This window comes from Lepidochelys kempii, chromosome 3 (assembly GCF_965140265.1).
Source record: "Lepidochelys kempii isolate rLepKem1 chromosome 3, rLepKem1.hap2, whole genome shotgun sequence".
Lineage (NCBI taxonomy): Eukaryota > Metazoa > Chordata > Testudines > Cheloniidae > Lepidochelys > Lepidochelys kempii.
In genome coordinates this window covers 85856630-85878037 of record NC_133258.1, presented here as the reverse complement: position 1 = coordinate 85878037, position 21408 = coordinate 85856630, and the positions used below count along the sequence as shown (strand labels likewise).

At 42.1% G+C, this 21408-nt stretch overlaps 1 protein-coding gene across 8 annotated transcripts in view; it reads left to right on the top strand.

The window, feature by feature from the left end:
- The window catches only part of FYN (FYN proto-oncogene, Src family tyrosine kinase), a 184595-nt gene that overhangs the window by 103074 nt on the left and 60113 nt on the right, over positions 1-21408 (top strand). Inside the window, exon 3 of one of the 8 annotated variants that reach the window (XM_073337072.1) lies at positions 13924-14008. The exons of the other annotated variants lie outside the window; for them this stretch is intronic. The gene's annotated coding sequence lies outside the window, so the exon portion shown is untranslated. The remainder of the gene's footprint in view (positions 1-13923; positions 14009-21408) is intronic. 8 annotated transcript variants of the gene reach the window in all.

Sequence of the window (21408 nt, the reverse complement as noted above, 5' to 3'; positions counted from 1 at the left end):
AGTTCCCCAGTGACACTGGTATGCCAGCAACAAACTTGATATGCTTGTAAGGCTGATGTGACTAACCAACCAGAAAATGAAGAATCTGGGACCAGTCCCCTCGGAGTGTGCTTTGACGACCTTTTCTCTTTTATAATTTTCTCCCTTTCATTATGTTTGATCATTTTGTGATTGAGTTTTGTTCCAGGATTATCTGTTCTAACTATCCTATGGCCATGAACTTTTTTTCTTGATTCATATGCTGTTTTGAGGTAACTAGTTGTGATGCTGTTGGATTAAATCTATTCCCAGTCTCAAGGGAAGTAGGGTCAAAAACTAGACACTTATCAGACTAAGCTAGTGGGTTTTTTGGTTATTGAGGAGATACTCAAATATTATGGTGATGGGCACCACTATTGGAACCTAGATTGTGGTGTTGTCTCCAGTGTAGCATTCTGTATTTTACACAAGAATAAATTACTTCTGACATAACCAGCTGTTTTTCTATGGTGATCTGGAAATATTGAAATCATCACAATTCTTTCTTAAAATATTTGTGGATGTTACACATCTTATGTTAATTATTTTACTGTTGGGAAACTATAGAATTCTTCAAAGGAACATGATAAAAATGTCCTTCGAAAGGACATCATCTTAAAAGATGGCAGTTCAAGATGTAACATATGAACAGCAGAGGCTGGCGGCTGTAGATTATGGTGTATTTCAGCCTCTGTGACTTCGTAGCAGTTCATAGCAGTTTAAACTGATGGAAATCCCACGTTTTCCAGTCCCTTCCTGCTATTTTTATGCAAGAGTGTCACAGAATTGTGAGTATGAATGATGGTAGACATGTTCTTGCACACTAGTACTTTTCTGTGGGGGGAGGAATAAGGATGTGACACCTGGGAGTATTGATAAGACTGATCTGTATTTCCTGGCCTGTTCAAATGGCATACATCAGGATTATAAAAGATTATACCCCTGTCAGATTGTAGGAGGAGGTAGTCAGTGTCTGCTGACTCCAGTGGCTGCTATTAGTGAATGTTTATTATGTAACAACTTAATCTGAATCCTTCCTGCACTGTCAGACATTGCTTAGTACACAAACAAGGCTCCAATCTCGTTGTCTTCCAGCAAACAGCATGATATGGCTATGTTAATGTTTCTATGACTTAACTTTTTTACAAGAAGAGATTATTGGCCTATCGCTCAGCCACCACGTGGAGAACCGGTGGGCTGTTTTTCATCTAGTCTCTACCCTTTGATCAGGTGGCTCTATCAGGTATTACAGTCCCACCAGCATAGCTCTCAGGATCATTGGAACACACAAGTATTCCCACCATATCAAGGTGCAGTCCCCAGGGAAGAAATATCTGTATACATGTATCTGAGGCTCTGGCTACACTATAAGCTAGGGGTGCGATTCCCCTGCTCGTGTACACATACTCGCACTAGCTGTCGTTGAGCTACCGCAAGTAGCAATGGATCTATAGTAGCAGTGGCATTGGCAGTGGAAGCGTAGCAAAGCAGTGATGAGCACAAACCCGCAGTGGATATGTACTCAGCATGGCTCAGCCTATTCTGCCATGGCTATGCTGCTGTTTATACGCGTGTTAGCTTAATGACAGCTGGTGTGAGTATGTATACACAAGCAGATGAATCACACCCTAGGTCATAGTGTAGTCATAGCCTACTATGGTTATCAAAAAAGCGGAGATAAATTGCACTACACACCTTTAAACGCTTCACCTGCATTCTATTATATCCCCCAGCGGGATGCAACATTTTCCTTTTAGCCTGAAGCTCCCAAGAAAGCTCATCGTAAAATTGACATTTATGATTTGATTTGTAGAAAAAAAAAAATGTAGCATCTTGAGGCTTCTAAAACTATCTGGGATATTGCCTGCTTCTCAGTGATAACCTGCATAACTCAGTGGGTCTGAGTAGACTAGGAAAAAAGGGGATTTTATTTCAGATAGCTATTGTGATTTGAAACATTTCTTTTCAATTAGTGTAGACAGTTAATTCTCCTTTTAAAAGACATATTGTAAATGTGGAATAATCTTGCATTGCCCCACTTGGAAATGGAATAAATAATCCAGTAGGACCTCAGTCCTGCACATGTGTATGCAATTGAACTCAGTGGGACTTAGTTAAGTATGCGTACATGTTTTCAGGATTGGGCCTAACTCTCTTCTGCGTCTGAATTCCATTGCAATCCAGAGCTAAATTCCTTATTTTGGAAGATAGTAAGTCTGTATTTGACAAATGCACAAGGAGTAATATAGCTATCTGTAGTGTTAATTGAATTACTGACACTGTACTGGACACATTGATGTTTTGAGTCATGTTTATTTTACAACCTCTTTTTATGCATGTATTGAAAAACTTTTTAACCCTTAAAGAGGCCACAATAACAAGTTTGGGTTTTTAATCCCTTTCCTCCCTCTATCTGTCTTGAAAAGGTTTCACAGAAAAAATCTAGACATACCTTCCTGGCTATCTTTCCAAATAAATTTTAGATTTGTACATGCTTTGTAACTACTCTTTTTTCATGCAAGGTCAGCATTGATTTTCTTCTGTGCAACATGTCACACTATAAAATAAACAGTACTAACCCCTCACCATTTCCCTGAAATCCCAATCTGAAAGTTGACTGATCTTGCTTGGTACCCCTGGAGGGATGGTCATGAACAGAAATGTTCCACTCAGATAATTTCTAGAGATCTTTTCTTCAGAGATCACAGTGGAAACACTGCAGGCATGTGCACACATGAACACACTCTGGTTTCCCATCAGTAGTCAGATCACTTAAAAACCCATGGGTAATTAGTATGATTAGCTGTATACACACAGCAACAATCAATTAAAATTAAATGGCATTGGCATTGCCAAAAGGTCATACCAAGTTTTGTTAGTGCTTTGATAATCCAAATGGTTTAGTGAAAGCTATTCATTTGAAGATAGTTACAGCCTTTCTAAAAGCTGCATTCACTGTCTCCTCTTCTCTTTTGTACACCTGATACTACACATCATAACTTTTTACTGTAGCATGGTTTTGTTTCAAAATTATCCTGATTTTCCATTTAAAAAAAATACACTCATATGAAATTTAGATTTTTTTTCTTTTTAAGGGAATGTGCTTATAGGTCACTCACCCTGAAAGTGCAAAACATTATCAGTGAATGTCTTCACTACCAAAAAAGGTGTATTTTTAGTGACACGGCTACTGCGGGTTAGTTATCTCGCTGTGAAACCCTAGAGGAGATGAGGCACAGGTAGTTTTTTACCATAATCTAACTAGGTGAGGTCAACCACAGGTGGTGGGTTTAGTGTTGACCTCATCCAGCTGCATTAGAGTAAGAACTACCTGTGCCTTATCTCCTCTAATATGCATTAGCTGTCCCTCTATAAACCCTAGTTATCTCACTGTAAAAAGCCACCCTTTTGGCAGTGAAGGTATAGCCTCAGTATACAGTGCCTTTCACCCAGTGTTTTGTGCAGAGGTGGGTGTGTATCCCAATTTTGTAAATGGGTAAACTGAGGCACGGAGACAGGGTAGTCACATAGCAGAAAGCACCCAGCAAGTCAGTAAATGAGTTCTGAATAGGACTCAGTGTCTCCTGACTCCCACTCCACCGTTCTAACTACTAGACAATATAGTGCCATGTGCAGAAAGCTTTCTTAGTATTTCCATTCATTCTTGGTTTATCTCAGGAGCCCCTCCCCTTGCAGGCTTACCTCTTCTACCATACTTATATCCCCTCACACACAACGAGCAGCACAGCAGCAGTTCATAAGTGTGCAAGCTTCTGGCAGTTTGTATCTGTTCCCCCTGACCCAAATTCCCAACATGGCTTTGACACCCGCCTGCTGCTTCAGCTTCCCTTGGTCTTCACCAAAGCCATTCCATCTCCACTTACTCTGTTCTCCCCATTGCACCTTTTCACTCCCATCCCTGAATCCCCACTCTCTTCCATTCCTGGGGAAAAAAATCCCCTCAAGGTTTAGCTTCGCATGTAAAACAGTAGATGTTGTATTTTTATTGCTCAGAACATTCAGCAGCTATGAGTATACTTTCCACTTTGGAGAGAGAAGCAGCTCAGTGGTGGTTGATTTCTAAAATGCAAGCAAAACTAGCAAGGAGATGGAGCACTGTGGAGGCAGTCAAAGTATTTTTGTCTGCAAACGTTGGGGTGTGGGTTGATTTTAATTTAAGGTTTTATTGCCAAGTTCTCAGCACACTTCAGATTCTAGACACCCCCAGGGGAGAACAGGAGATCTGAACCCCAAAGAATAAGCAGTAGAATCAACTGGTTGTATACAGTGGTATTGTGTATAAAAATGTCAAGTAGGGTCTTCAATGAAAGATTAGAATTTTCTGAGCTTGATAGGCCTGATGAGAGATGTATACAGACTGTGGTTATGAGTTCATGTATTTGTGTATGTGTAGAGCTGTGCTCATAATTTGTGCTGCAACATTCAGCTGCACCTCGCAATGTGACAGCGGGCAGTCGGGCAGAGAGGGCTACCTCCTTAGCCAGATGACACTAGCTCCAAGCACCTGGGATTGTACAACCCAAAAAATGACAAATGATTATAATTACTCAAGACATTGAGACATCCTGGCTATCAAGTCGAGGAAGAATTTTCTCTGCTTTGAATAACCGTGAATCACCATAGTCTTGTGGAGGGGAGAAATCCTGCAAATCCTGTTAAAGGGAAATGACTTGAAATAAAATCGATCCAGAAACTGAGTGACAGTCACTTGGCAGGTGCTGTCTGTGAAATGCCAGGCCCTCCCTATGGGTAGGCAGTACGCTGAGAAACTGTTCAGAGGCAACAGATAGCTTATATTAGAAAAGGGAGTAGATCTAATTTGAAAGTGTAAAGCCTGAGGATGCATCTTTGTTTTCTGTATAACGTGTAGATCTGCTATTCCTTACTAAGCAGGGGGTTGGACTAGAGGACCTCCTGAGGTCCCTTCCAACCCTGATATTCTATGGTTCTACTGCTTTATCCTTGAATCTGTGATTTTTCTGTTAAATAAATCTTTCTTTGTTTTTACCCCAAGCAGGTCTCTGTTGTGCAAACTGTAGACTAACACGGCTGTTACTCTGAAACCTGTATGGAGTGTGTGTACCAAAGTGAAGCTGATAATTTGGCAGGGGGTGACAAACCAGAGGGGAGTGATCCCAAGTTTCTGGTCATTAAGACTTCGGGGCAGACTTATTTGGGGAGACCCAGGACTGGAGGGGCTGTTGGTGTCTCCCTGCAAGGAGTAACTAGGCTGGTGGATACCAGGGTGAGACCTTGTGGTTGGGGGGATGGTACTGGTATCACTGAGCTGAACCAAAGCTGCACAGCATAAAGGCACCCAAGATTACAGGGTGGCAGTGACGGAGCCCCTAGCTGGTCTGGATGATCCCCAAAATGTCACAGCTAGCTTCTTCTAAAGTTGTATTTTTCAACTAGTTGTAGTTTGTGTAATGGGTGGTTTTGTTCCATGTTGTACAGATTTACTCTGCTCTTATTCTCCCTTCTGTTCGGTAGCCAGTCATCCTTCCAGCTCAGGTTTCAGAGGGGTAGCTGTGTTAGTCTGTATCAGCAAAACCAACGAGGAGTCCTTGTGGCACCTTAGAGACTAACAAATTTATTTGGGCATAAGCTTTCATCTGATGAAGTGGGTTTTAGTCCACGAAAACTTATGCCCAAATAAATTTGTTAGTCTCTAAGGTGCCACAAGGACTCCTCGTTGTCCTTCCAGCTCAGGCATTTCACTCTGGGATTCTGGTACCAGATGTGATGGTGTCTGAATACAATTCCAGAAATAAAAGAAATACTCTGAGAATTACCTGCTGCCAGTTGTCTGTTTTCCTCTGTCACCATCTCTCTGACAGTTACTCTTGCCATGGGCTAGTAATGCTTACAGCAGCAGCAACTGTCTGTCATGGGCAGATGGTGACTGAGTGTAGCAAAGGAACATGAGCAGTAGAACATGAGGAAGAATTTTATCATCCAACAAATGGAGAGGGGAACTGCTTTGAACTATCGGCACATTAGTGTGTTGTGATAACGGTGGAGTGTTTGTTTAATCTGCTGTTGGAAAAAAGTGATTTTTTTAAAATGTATAACCCATCCTCCCTTCAGCATCATCTGAAGGAGCAAATGACAGAAGTAATAAATCTAGCAGTAAGTACGCTTCTTTGCATATTACTCAGGGCTCCCAGAACTCTGTGGCACCTTCAAATCCATTTTTTCTAACAGACTGCAATGTAAACTAGGGAAGCGCCCATAACAATAGAGCAGGGGTGGCCAAACTGTGGCTCGCAAGGCACATGTGTCTCTTTTACCATTAAAGTGTGGCTCATGGAGCCTCCCCATCCCCATTTTCTGCCTACCAGACAGTGGGGGAGCTCAAGACCTCTCCTTGCAGCAGGGCGGTGGGGTAGGGGCTTCTGCCCAGTGGAGAGGGGAGCTGAAGCCCTGAGCCCTGGCAGGCACCACCCAAAGGGCTGAAACGCCAAGGCCCAGCAGGCGCACCCCAGCTCTCGAACTTCTGAAGATTGTCTTACTCGGCTCGGAGGGTCAGTAAGTTTGGCCACCCCTGCAATAGAAGAAGCAGGCTGCCATCTTTCCTCATCCCTTCCAAAGCCGCTGCTGCCTCAGTGAGGAGAACTGGTCTGCCACCAAGCTTATGCCAGAGATGGAAAGGAAAGCTGATTATCACAAAGCAGTTGTTGCCCCTAGAAATACGGTCAAGCCAGCAGGTTTTCATCTGCATTCTGTTATTCAGGAACTTTCCAGACAGCTCTATATATGGCTTTTCAGGCCCCTTCATTCATTCCTGTAAGTGGGTTCAAATGCTGCAGGACTACTCAGTGGCAGTTGCTCTATTATGATTTAGCAACCCATTGAAGAGCAAATCACCATTCAAGATGCCCCCTACCATGTCCTGCTCTAATCTAGCAGCCTCTTCTCTCCCACAGCTTCAGTACAGCTGCAGGAGCCCAAGCCAGAGCCCAGATCACACAACCCCAAACTTCGAAGCTTGGAGTGCATCTTTTCTGGCCAGAAAGCCTGGCCCTATTGCCTCTGGGGGCAACGCTAGCTCTAATTCAAGCGTGGAGCCAGAGTGGGGGTGAGGGGATGGAGCCCCTGAATCACTTCCAATGGCATTGGCCTGGCATCAACAATGACAGAGTCTCGCTAACTTTTTGCTTCAGCAAACTACAAACCCCAGAATTTTAGTAGAAATTTGTGTTGGACATTTGCCATGATCCAAATGAGCAAGGGGCTTTGTATATGTGGCTAATAATGAATTTTAATAAATGCCGTTGGCATTGGAGGACAGAGAGGTAGCAACAGAGCACAAGGAGCCAGTGCAAGTGTGTGTGCTTTGGACAGTAAGGTGGCTGGAGTGCTGCTGTGTGTTCTGATTGCGGTCGCGCTTTCTTCTCTTCCGCAGCCTCCCAGCTCCAGCCATGGAAGCCATGAGGATCAGAGGCGTCAACAGTGAGAAAGCAGGCAAAGAGGAAAGGTCGTTGTGTAGGGTGTGAGGTCAGAATTGAGGGGGAAAGGAAAAGCAGAACAAGGAGAAACATCTTTCAAGGATTTCAACACATTCAGGGCACTCCACGGGAAGGCCGCATGCTTTGGAATTTTTGGTGGTGGTTTTTTTCTGAAACCTTATAAGAAAAAAACAGTGTGAAGTGTCCCAGAAAATGCACATCTCTCCAGTGGTTGCAAGGCTGACGACCTACAGAACCCCAGCTGATTAACAGCTTATGGCAACGCTTTCACATATTGGCAAAAATGCCCTTTCCTCCTTCAGCTCCCTCCTTAAAACATGCTTCTTCCATGAACCATGTAAATCCTAGACCTCCCTTCAAGCAAATGTTAACAAAACTAACTATATTTCACCACTCACTCACCTGCTTTTTGTTGTATCATATCCCTTGGCTGCATAGTGTCTACTCTGAGTTTATATTCTGAAAGGGCAGGAACTTAACTGTTCTCCTTGCCTGTGAAGTGCCTACCATGTTTCTGTGATGTTGGTGTATTTATAAAATGGTGGTTGGAGGGAATGGGTGGGAGGTTGATGATCATTTCAGCAGATCTAAATATGGTTTCCATATTCAACTTGGAGTCTTCAAATCATTTATCAAGTGTAATCTATCGCAAACCACTTGGACGCTTTCCATTTATGCAAACTATTTAATCATATTTTACATAATGAATTATAACATTACTCTCCCGAAGTTATCTCCTTCTGAAATAAGGTTATGAGAGGAGGCCAAATGAGATATTTAGCCTACCTAGAATTTTGTTTTTCCTCCACCTTTCTCATGTTTAAGCAGAAAATAAGCATTGCATTGTCGGAACTAAGCAAAGACTACCGGTAATTTGCCTGATTTGAATATGAAAAGGAGCCCACATCCTTCCTGTCCCCAAAGAATTCAAAAAGACTTTACAGAGAAAACAGATGAACTAATATGTATCACTTTAAAAAAAAATAGTGGCACGTTTAGAAGCAATTCTGAACTTACAAGAGCACAAAAGTACAAAATTCACTAGTGGGAACCTGAGAAAAGTCAGGGACTGTTCTGTTTAACTTTTCTCATGATGGCATTTTAAACAGTACTCTGCAAAATAACCACAAAACAAAATATAGTGTCATTTTTCATGGTTCAAGAAAACTACACTGAAGACCATACAATTTTGTAATGCAAAGACTTACACAGGTATTGACAAAAGGCAGAAACTCGTTCCATCCTTTAGATGGAGGATTTTTTTTTTTTAAAGCTCAGTGGTGGGAGACTTAACAGAATCATGAGGCAGTTGATGCGCCTAAAAAATTAGCACAGACCTTGGCTATACTAGGAAAGTGTGTTGTGTTAACTAAATCGGTTTTTAAATCCAATCTGTCTAAACCAGTGCAAAACTCTAATGTAGATGCACTCGAATTATTTTTATATCAATTTAACTTAAGTTAGTAACTTACAGTACAAGCTGAATCAATTAAAGGAAAGACTCGACTGGTTTGGTATGGCTACATTAGGGATGTGCACTGGTTTAACTAGATGTATTTTGAAACTGATTTTGTGAAACTGATGCACTCTCTCAGCATCGACGAAGCCACATTCTCTCTTTCTCCTCCAAAGTGCCAATTCAACAAGGTAGGTGAAGCAGTTGGGACTATTTGCATTCTTAAAGTTACTCGTGTGGTTTAAACAGCTTGTTGGATTGAAGTTTAAATATCCAAAAGCACTAATTCACATCCTGTAATTGCATTCTGTTCAACTCATCTCACTTACAGACGCCATCATGAAATACCTAAAATTGCAAGGGTTTCTCCCCCCCCACCCCCCAAATCGTATATGTTTAATGGATCAAATCCTGTGTTGGTTTATAGGCATCTTAAAATGCCGTTTAAGCCAGGAATTCTCAAACTGGGGGTCGGGACCCCTCAGGGGGTTGTGAGGTTATTATATGGGGGTTGCGAGCTGTCAGCCTCCACACCAAACCCCGCTTTGCATCCAGCATTTATAGTGGTGTTAAATATATAAAAAAGTGTTTTTAATTTATAAGGGGGGGAGTTGCACTCAAAGGCTTGCTATTTGAAAGGGGTCACCAGTACAAAAGTTTGAGAACCACTGGTTTAGGCATATCAGGTGTGTACATTAAGGTGAGCTATTCTGTGATGGTATAAATGGTTTTAATATTTCAGGAAATTAGATGGGTGATTCCTCTTCTTAATGGGAGAGGGGAAATCTATGCCCTATGGTTCTTCCACATTCCTACCCACTTCTCTTCTGAAGGAGGAGTCTGTACACTGAACCAGTGGGCAGGTGCAAGCTGCAGTCAGCCCCCCAATAGAGTGTGAATGTTTCATTTTACATTTCAAATGAGGAGTACCTGGAAGGTCTATGTAATGCCTCCAGCTGAACAGAGTTGATTATAACATTTTTCACTTTGTTTTGTACAAAATCTTTCACCAGCTCATTTTGAAAAATGTTGTATCTTTTTGTGTGTGTTGTGATGTTTCAAGGACTTAAAACATTGGTTGATCAGCTTGCAAAATCCATTTATAGCTCAAAATCCAAAGTTTAAGCAATCTGGCATATGCTTATTTTTGCCCAGAAGTAGAGTGGAAACCATCTTTGACAACTAACTTGTAGACAGGAGAGAGAGAGAGAGAAAACCCTAGGCAGTTGCATGTGCTCACTTACCATTTATCATTTATCATATACTAATATTGTCTGTCACAATAACAAAAGGGGCTAAGAATAAAAAAAAAACTTAAGTGGAAAGTTGACAAAAATGCATCTGGTTTCCTGTACAAAAAATGGTTGTACAGAAACGAAGTTGTACAGTCATTCTAGTAATGCTAGTTTTGTAGACACAGTAAGTGGGTCCAATCCTGCATAAAAGCACTGGGAATTGGGAGGACTGAATTTTTCATACTATCTAGAATGCTAGAATCTAGGATCATCTAGAAGGCTTTTAAAATTATTTGTTCTTTGAACATTAAACAAATACCTGTGAATTAAAAGTACATGTTCATTGTTAAATGTTTATCCATTTGACACCAACAGCTACCGCTCAAAATTGTAATACCTTAAATGAGAGGTTTTAGTCACTTATCTAAATTCCTTACCCAAACTGGAATGTGACACAAAAGGATGTTCGGTATACTGCTTAGCTGCAGACATGATTTTTAGGCTAAGTGCATAAAATCTTGGTCTGGAACAATATCTGTGTTCTGGAACAAAATTCTCAAGACTGCACATTACAGAAAGAAGTTACAATCGTGGAATAGAATAGAAATTAGATCACTTTTCTTTCCTGCATTATTTCCTGTAAGAGTAATGTTTCCTGTTGTAAAACTGCTGCAGTAATCTTTGCTACCCAATGGATACGAAGGTATCACTTGCAAACTGAAAGTCATAGCAGATTACTATTTAGTTGGGAGAGTTTAAAGCATGTGAAAAAAACACTTCCATGCACCTCAAACCTCAAGTGCTAGTGCTGCTATGAAATAACAGTGAGTATGAATAGCCTAATGACACATCAGCTGTGGCCATCATGTTGGGGCAAGGAACAAGAATGCTAAAAAAAAAAATACTGTCTCACAGAAAAGTAGATGTCTTCATAGAAACGTACTAATACTTGCACAGCTCTAGCTCTGAGACTTCCTTTGCTTTTGGATTTTAGCATCTGAAATAAACTGTCTTCTTTTATTTTTCTTGTGTTAGTTTCACGGTGGTGGATACTGAAAATGGGCCAAAATAAAGTAAGATTGGCCCATAACAATGTTCCATAAACCATTGTTATAACACAGTTATGTCCTGTCTACACTAAAGATGCTATTGCTATTCCTGACTGAACTGAAAAGTTGACCATGTTGAGGGATCCATGTTAATGCCATTGTCCCCTAACATTGGTAAAATCTGGTTCACAATATAGATTAAACTAAATCATGTTTTAACTGTCTCTCTGAATCAATGATAACATTTTGAACAAGTGTACAAGATACACTGGAAATTTCCTTTATTAGGAAGTTGAAGAAACAAGAGGTGGCTGGATTTGATTTTGTGTGTGTGTGTGTGTATTCTGATATGCTGATTAGATAGCTTCAACAGCTATAACATGTAGTTTATTCACAGTCAGCCCCAAAGATGCTGTTTTTTACATTTTCTGTGTACAGAATGGTAATCTGCCTACCCATTTGTCTTCCCAGATGCATTATCAACTTGTATAGCAATAGAATTACTAGTGCAAGCAGCTGCAGACAATATGTAAATAAGAGCCAATTTCTACACATACCCTAATATCTCACCAAAGAGAGAATGTTATGTCTGCACTGCAATTGGGAAGGATAATTGCTGTGCAGATATACACTTAGGTTAGTCTTCCACTCTGCAGCTTGTGCCACATGGAAAGAGGCTCTTTTTTATCATTATCCTGCACAGTTTTCTTCAGTCAATCTGTTGATCTGGACTGAAGAGGAACTAGGGAACAGGAGAGACAGGAAAGGAAAATCACAAATATGGAGGAGGAAATGTAAAGATTAACCAAGAAAAGGGAGGCGAGCAAGAGGAGATGGTGGCGGTGGTGGTAGAGTTTTCGACCGGAACATCCAGGGTCTCTTTTTGACCGGTAGCTCCGGTCAGCACTGCTGACCAGGCCATTAAAAGTCCGGTTAGCGGGGCTGGCAGGCTCCGTATCTGGCTCTGCGCAGCTCCTGGAAGCGACAACATGTCCCTGCAGCTTCAAGGTGCAGGGGCGGCTCCGCATGCTGCCCTTGCTCTGTGCACCAGCTCCACAGCTCCCATGCGTGGAGGCAGCGCACACTGTGCAGAGCCACTTGGCCACCCCTACACCTAGGAGTCGAGGGATATGTTACCGCTTCCAGGGAGCCCCTGAGGTAATCACCACCTAGAGCCCATACCTCTCACCCCTTCCCATGTCCCAAACCCCTGTCCCAGCCTGGAGCCCGTCCCCACACCCAAACTTCCTCCCAGAGCCCACACCCCGCAACCCCCCCGCACTCCTGCCCCCACCCAGAGCCCCCTCCTAAACCCCTTATTTCTGGCCCCACCCCAGAACCTACACCACAACTCCCTGCCTCAGCCCGGAGCCTCCTCCCACATTTTGAACCGCTTGGCTCCCCCACACCCGCCAGTCTAGAGCCCACTCCTGCACTCCAAACCCCTCATCCCCAGCCCCATCCCAGAGCCTACACTCCAACCTCCTGCCCCAGCCCAGAGCCCGCTCCCCCATCCTAAACTCCTCATTTCTGGCCCCAGCCCGGAGCCCACACCCCCAACCAGACCCCTTACCCTCTCCTGCACCCCTACCCCCAACCCAGCCCAGTAAAAATGAGTGAGTGGGGCCTGGGGGGGGGGAGAGCAAGTGACAGAGGGAGGGTGAAATGGAGTGATCAAGGGGGACTCGGAGCAGGGGTTGGGCAATGGTGTTCACTTTTGTGCGATTAGAAAGTTAGCAACCCTAGGTGGAAGTGGTACAGATAACTTCACACGTTTAACTTTGATAATTTGTGCAGATAACTAAAGAAATAGCAAATTTCAGAGTTGGGCTATCGATATCCCACCACAATACACACATCTGAATATATATGCCATTGGTTTGTTTATGGAAATTGAAGCTGGAGCAAATGAAACAATAGATAAATGCAAGGATCATGTTTTTCATATTAGCTTGCTTGAATTATTCATTTACTATATTTCAGTTAGATATGTAAAGATTTACATCTTAGATTCAGTAATCCCATCACAATAGTAGAGTTGCCTGCATTGCTCTGACATGCTGTGAGTTGGCATACTATCTACATGGCCTTAAGAGGTATTTAAACCCCATTTATATAAACCAGTGTTGACACAGTGTTTGATACTGATCATACTAATGAAAGTGGCTTTGGCTCATTCTTGCAGTCCCTTGAACCTAACAAGGACAGAGGGATTTTTGGAGGGAGAGGGGTGGTAACTAATAACTCTCTCTAGTATCTCTGCTGTAATTCTAAAGGACAGATTTATACTATCCTGGGATTTTATAGTAACAGTGCATGAAGAAAGGGCATGTTTCATATGTATAATATGGGAAAAGGGCCACTTTCGTAGTAGTTCATGAGTCTCAAATCCAAGATACAAAATATACTACTTATATATTAGATACTTCTTGTTCTGTGGGGGAATGTGATTTTATGATTGTGTACTGATATGCAACATAGTGTTAGTTCTCCCTTTCTTAAACAACTGATATTAACATTGTTGTTCTAGCCATGCTAAGACATGTTTTTAATTGGGCATAGATTAAACCACCCGACCCCACCCCTTTTAGTCCTCTGTTTACATCAACAGATTGGATCTGCTTGCATCCAAAAGAATTATGTCAAAACAATTGCTTGTATTTCTGTCTTAGTATGTTCTCCAGCAGCTTTGTCACCTGAGGGTCAGACTGGAATACATGAAACTAGAATTGGGGTAGAAACTGCAGCCAGCCTCAGGTCAGTGTTGCCTCTTGAGATTTGCAAAATAGCAACTTTTGGGCTTCATTGCATTAGTTTCCATAATTATTCTCAGTCTAGTCTGGTTGTATTACAAAGGATAGTCTTGCATGCTCCATTTAATTCCCTTTCTCATTTTGTCTGGGATTCAAGAATTATCTTAAGACAGAGGTTATTTTTTATTATATGGAATTTATAATTTCTACAGTATTTTAGAGCTCTTTAAAAATAGTGTTTCTGTGCAGATCTCTCACGCATGTATGATTAGGAAATTTACCAGGATGACATGGTCTCGTGCAGTAAATTCAATTTTTCTATCCTACCTATTCTCTGGTATCCAGGTGCAAATAATACATCATTTAACATGAATCACAAATTTGTAGAACACAGAATTATACTCCAGTATAATAGGACATTGAATCACCTGGGTAATACTGAGGAACTGGGAGTCACCCAGGGAAAGGGAGAGATCCTGGGTGGACAAAGACCATTGAGATAAAAATGCACGGTGCTGGGATCCAACAATCAGAAAAGCATCCTCTTGACACACACCTAAATACAACATAGTCACTGTGCCATTGTTATACAGCACAATTCTGTCAGTAGTTCTGAGGCTGTGATCTGATCCATTTTACAGTCTGCTGAAACTGACATAAGCTTAACAAAAGTTTTGAAAAAGGATTGCCAATCGCATAATTTGTGTCTCAAGAAACTTGTTGACAGTTGTTCAAGGTATAGGAGAGATTGTTTGCCGTCATCATGCTTATAGTGATTCCATCCTAAAACTGTGACCACATTTATTGCTGTAGCTTAGCTAGTGTGCAGAGTTTCACTTTTTGTTGCAGAAACTTTCCATAACAATAATTTTGTGTTTAATTAGGATACTACTTTGGTGTTTCTGCAACAGTACAGTGGTATTTTTTTTAATTGACACATGTTGTATTTTAGCAGACATCTTTTTACCAAAGTGACTGAAAGTGCCAAAAGCATTTTCCCCTTTTAATGAACCTGACAAATTGAGACTAATTAAATATAATGAAATGTTTATATGAAATAATGCTTTCTGAATCTCTGGAATGGAATGTGTGAATCAAATTTAGGTTTAAGTAAATTAGATTATTCCATTTGTTTTATTTACATAATTTTTGTATTGAAGCAATCAATTGTGATAAGTAGGTTTATTCCAGAAATTTAAAATGATCTGGTACCAACAATTCGCACAGATCAAACCATGCCCCTGCCCCCCAGCCCTTACCACCCCTACTCATTGATGGGATTAAGATCCTCTGGCTGTGAGCCCAAATTCAGACAAAGTGAACAGAAGCTTGTACTGTGTCCTTAAAAACCACTAAACTTAAGTATTGGCAGACTGCACGAGGGAACAAATTCAATAGCCAAGGGCCGTCCACTGAGAATTCCACCCTAAGACTTACAGCCCACCTGTTAGAATTCAACCCTGGGACTTCACAGCTGAGCTTTTTTGGCATCACTTAACTGCCTCAACAAGATGTAGAGAAAGAAGTGATATATGAGAGATACAGTTCCCAGGCCATCCAGGATGCTAGAGAGTAGTGCTTAGGTCGACCCCTTAGTCCAGTGGTTTTCAGCCTGTGATCTGCAGACTGTCTAAGATTTCCAAAGGGGTCCGCACCTCCATTTGAAATTTTGTTGGGGTCCACAAATGAAAACAGGTTGAAAACCACTGCCTTAGTGGTCTTTCATACACAGTGATCAGGAGAGATGACATGTATTCACAGTTGACCAAGAGAGGGCTTTAGTGGAACACTAACTCTGGTGGTGATTTTTAAAGTCAGAAGGAACCATTATGATCCCTTAAGTTGACTTCCTGTATAACACAGACCATGGAACTTCCCTGAAATAATTCTTGCTCCTTCAAGTTCAATAGTTGTGGCTGAACTAGAGCATATCTTTTGGAAAATATCCAATTTCCACTTTTAATTTTCTAGTGATGGCAAATACACCACAATCTTTAGTAAATTGTTCCAACAGTTAATTACCCTTTGTTTAAAAAATTGCACCTTTTATTTCAAGTCTGCATTTGTCTAGCTTCAGCTTACAATAGCTTCATCTACTAGATTGATGAGCCCCATGTCATTACTTGTAGACTGTGATCAAGTTATCCCTTAACAGATTCAACTCTGTGAGATTTTCATTGGCAATCATGTTTTCCAATCCTTTAGTCACTTTCGTGGCTCTTCTCTGAACTCTCTCCAATTTATCAACATCCTTCTTGAATTGTTCACACCAGAACTGGACACAGTATTCCAGAAGTAGTCACACCAGTGCCAAATACAAAGGTAATATTCCCCTGATTATAGATCCAGTCACTCATGTTCAGATGATTTATCCACGTGATGCCAAAGAATTACTGCTTCCGAGGAAATAATCCCCCATTCTGTAAGTATGGCCTGCATTCTTTGCTCTTAGATGTATGGCTTTATATTTGGCCGTATTGAAATGCAAATTCTTTGATTGTTTCTAGCTTACCAAACAATCCAGATTGCTCTGTTAGTTACCTGTCCTATTCGTTATTTACCACTCCCCAAACTTTGCCATCTGCAAATTTTATAAGTAGCAATTTTATATCTTCTAGGTCATTGATAAAAATGAAATAGCATATAGCCAGAACCAGTCACTACAGGACCCCACCAGAAAGCCAACTTCTTGATAATGATTCCTTGTTCACAGTTACATTTTGAGGCCTATCAGTTAGCCTGTTGTAATCCATTTAATGTGTGCCATGTTGATTTTGTAATTTAAGGTTTTAATCCAAAGGCCATGCAACACCAGGTCAAATGCCTTCAGGCTTGTAATCTCAAAAAAAATCAAATTAGTTTGACAGGCTCTATTTTCCATTTTTCCCCTTAATTATATTACCCTTATTTAATTATTTATTAACTGAGTCCCATATCACCCATTCCATTATTTTGCCGAGGATGAGCATCAGGCTGACAGGCCTATAATTACTTGAGGTATCCCACTGATCCTTTTTTAAAATGGCACATTAGCTTTCTTCCAATCCTCTGGAATTTCCCCAGTGTTCCAACGCTTCCTGAAAATTAACATTTACAATCCAGAGAGCTCTTCAACCAGCTCTCCTAGAACTCTTGGATACAAAGTATCCAGATCTGCTGATTTTCAAATGTCTAATTTGAGTAGCTGCTGTCAAGGTTCCTCCCCCACTCTGAACTCTAGGGTACAGATGTGGGGACCTGCATGAAAAACCTCCTAAGCTTATCTTTACCAGCTTAGGTCAAAACTTCCCCAAGGTACAAAATATTCCACCCGTCGTCCTTGGATTGGCCGCTACCACCACCAAACTAATACTGGTTACTGGGGAAGAGCTGTTTGGATGCGTCTTTCCCCCCAAAATACTTCCCAAAACCTTGCACCCCACTTCCTGGACAAGGTTTGGTAAAAAGCCTCACCAATTTGCCTAGGTGACTACAGACCCAGACCCTTGGATCTTAAGAACAATGAACAGTCCTCCCAACACTTGCACCCCCCCCCTTTCCTGGGAAATGTTGGATAAAAAGCCTCACCAATTTGCATAGGTGACCACAGACCCAAACCCTTGGATCTGAGAACAATGAAAAAGCATTCAGTTTTCTTACAAGAAGACTTTTAATAAAAATAGAAGTAAATAGAAATAAAGAAATCCCCCCTGTAAAATCAGGATGGTAGATATCTTACAGGGTAATTAGATTCAAAAACATAGAGAACCCATCTAGGCAAAACCTTAAGTTACAAAAAAGATACACAGACAGAAATAGTTATTCTATTCAGCACAGTTCTTTTCTCAGCCATTTAAAGAAATCATAATCTAACATGTACCTAGCTAGATTACTTACTAAAAGTTCTAAGACTCCATTCCTGGTCTAGAATCATAGAATCATAGAATATCAGGGTTGGAAGGGACCCCAGAAGGTCATCTACTCCAACCCCCTGCTCAAAGCAGGACCAATTCCCAGTTAAATCATCCCAGCCAGGGCTTTGTCAAGCCCGACCTTAAAAACCTCTAAGGAAGGAGATTCTACCACCTCCCTATCCCCGACAAAGACAGACTATAGACAGACACACAGACCCTTTGTTTCTCTCCCTCCTCCCAGCTTTTGAAAGTATCTTGTCTCCTCATTGGTCATTTTGGTCAGGTGCCAGCGAGGTTACCTTTAGCTTCTTAACCCTTTACAGGTGAGAGGAGCTTTCCCCTGGCCAGGAGGGATTTCAAAGGGGTTTACCCTTCCCTTTATATTTATGACAGCTGCTGTTTCCATTCCAGTGGTAACTCAGAGTGATGTTAAATACATCATCTGGCTTTTTTCCAAGTGAAAAAGATCATTTGCTTCCAGCTTGTCTCTACCATTTTTGACAGTGCGCCACTTTCCCTCACCTTTTGCCTACTTTCTCTTTTCAAAATATATTATAAATCAATGAATCTTCCCACCAGGTTTCAGTAACCAATTAGGTTGGATTTATGCTCATAAATGAGCAATTACATTTTCTCTTGTTTGTTACCAAGGCTCCTAGCATTGGTGTACAGGCAATTAAAGAATTTCTTCTTGTTACATCCTTTGGTGCCTTGATTCATTTTGTGCTTGACATCTTGATTTTGTGCTAAATAACGCTCATTTGTTTTCTTTTTTTCACCCTCCCCTTTTGGTTTTTACTTTAATGCCCTCCTGACTAATCTAGTACCTGTCCCCTAGAACAGTGTTTCCCAAACTTGGGACACCGCTTGTTCAGGGAAAGCCCCTGGCGGGCCCGGCCGATTTGTTTACCTGCCGCGTCCGCAGGTTCAGCCGATCACGGCTCCCACTGGCCCAGCAGCCAGTACGTCTCTGTCCATACCACTTCCCGCAGCCCCCATTGGCTGGGCACAGTGAACCAGGGCCATGATCGGCCGAACCTGCAAATGCAGCAGGTAAACAAACCGGCCGGGACCGCCAGGGGCTTTCCCTGAACAAGAAGCATCCCAAGTTTGGGAAACGCTGCCCTAGAAGATTGGTTCCCATTCTACTGAGTTGGAGGCCTTCCAAATTGTACAGACCCGTCTTCCCATAGAAGGTGGACCAGTGTTCCAGTGAACCAAAACCCTCTACCCTATACCACTTAACTAGCCAGCAGTTCACTTCCAGAATCTTCTGTTGTCCATTGCAGGACAGAAAGGATATTTGAGAAGATCACTTGGACATTCCTCTCTTTCAGGAGCCTTCCAAGTTGCCTGAAGTAGCCTATAATCCATAAGGTGTCCTTTGAAGCGGTCATTAGTACTGATGTACACCATCACCAGTGAAGCCTTGCCAACTTCAGAAGCCTATCCAGTCTTGCAGCTGGATCTTGTGTCTTGGCTCTGGGAGGACAGCACACCATCCTGTTATCCACTCGTCCCTTGCAGAATGTTTTTTTACAGTCTTATTAGCATACAGTCCCCAACAAGGATCATCTTTCGTCTTTGGACAGTTGGAGAGTTCTTTGTGGCCAAGCTTGATAATCTCGCGGGTTGGGCTGAGCAGCCATCCTCCATTCCATTCAGTTATCTGGATCTTCAGAGGTATTTTCATCAGTCTGACAATCATGTAACCTTGTGGGTGCAGACATCTAAAGTGCAGTTTCTAGGCATTTATATCAAACCTATGTAGGGGAGGAGACCCAGTATACTGTCTTTAAATGACTCCAGATCACATTTCCTCAGGTTTTTGAGTTGTTGGTTTTTAACTGCCATCCCTGCAAATGTGACAGTCACTATCTTGGCTGACACATCAGGGACTGAAGTGGGGACTGCCAGAGCTAAAAGCCTAAATCTTTACAATTTAAAGAGCCAGGTTCTGTAGCTGGGGGCTATAACTCACATCCTCTCATTAGGACATTGTGGAACACACAGCTCCCACTGATCTGTGAAATACACAAACTCATTTTGGGCTCCTGAAACTAACTAACCCCACGAACCTCTCCCACATTTTCCCAAAGGCTCCCACACAGGGCTTTAAAACCTAATAAACCGAGGACTAAAATGGGGGGAGGAGCAATGTGTGGGTGAAAAGACAAAATCCCCTTCTAACCATCTGGAAAAGGAAGGTGCTGGGCTTTCTGTCAGGCTGTTGTGCATAGATCTTGCTTGTGGGGATAGCAGGGCATCCATTTTTCATACCCTCTAGCTAGTTCCTGATCAATTTCATCTCCCATCTCCTCTGTGTATGCTCCTCAGCTTCCCCAACATAGAGCCAACCAGCTGCTGCAAGGTGACTGATGTGGTCTTTTCCCTGCTTCTTATTGGTGGGTCATCCTCCTCCCTCATGGAACACTCCACTCCCGCAGAAACACAAGCACCTAAACAACAGGGAAGATTGTGAGATTAAGAGCCAGAAATGAGAATGTGGGAGTCCTGCAGTCATGTGGGATGGGGTCAGGATGCTGACTGGATAATATACTGAGGAGGGGGATACGCTTGCCTTCCCCACCGCAGTGACATACTAGGGTTCAATCCAGACTGAATAGCTGTGTCACCCCTGTTGGGGGTGCCCTTTACAATGCTTTGCTGCTGTAGCCTCCAACCTGAACTGCTCAGAAACAGCCTCCAGCATGTAAGTCACTCCCATCTATGTCTTTGTGCATGCTGCAGCCAGCCAGCCACACCATGGCTCTTACCAGGTTTAAAAATTACCACAGGGTGACCCCAACTCACTCCCTGTCCCAGATTTTCCCCAGAAATGTATGTCCTGGACAGTACAAATATATTGTCAGTTATTCCTTGAAGGGAATAATGTGCACACAACTCGGTACCCCAAATGGAGTTACCCAGACACTTTGACTTAAACACACTGGATTAGATAAAACAATAAAAGAAGTTCATTAACTACAAGGAGAGATTTTAAGTGAGTACAAGGAATGAGACATAAAAGCCAGAAATGGTGACAAGAAAAATAAAGATAAAATGGTTACAGGTGCCTAATTTAGAAAACTATATTAGATTCAAAGCAAAGTTTTCTTACCACATGCTCCGTCAGGTTACTGACCAAACTCTCAGGTCAGGACCCTTCCTCAAGAGTCTAATAGCTGCTTTCTTTGTCTCTTCAGGTGCAGTCAATGTGATGGGCAGGGAGAGAAAGAAGGGTGTCTTGGGGGTCAGGCTTGACAAAGCCCTGGCTGGGATGATTTAACTGGGAATTGGTCCTGCTTCGAGCAGGGGGTTGGACTAGATGACCTTCTGGGGTCCCTTCCAACCCTGATATTCTATGAAAGGCTATTTCTATGAAAGGGGTTCTGCCCCTTCCTTTTTGTAGTCCTGTCCTCCCCCTTTGAGAAGCATTTCCAGCTGGGAGCAAGATGATGAGCAGTCTGTGTAGAAGGGAACTCCATCCTTCTTCTTTGCTAAAGTGTAG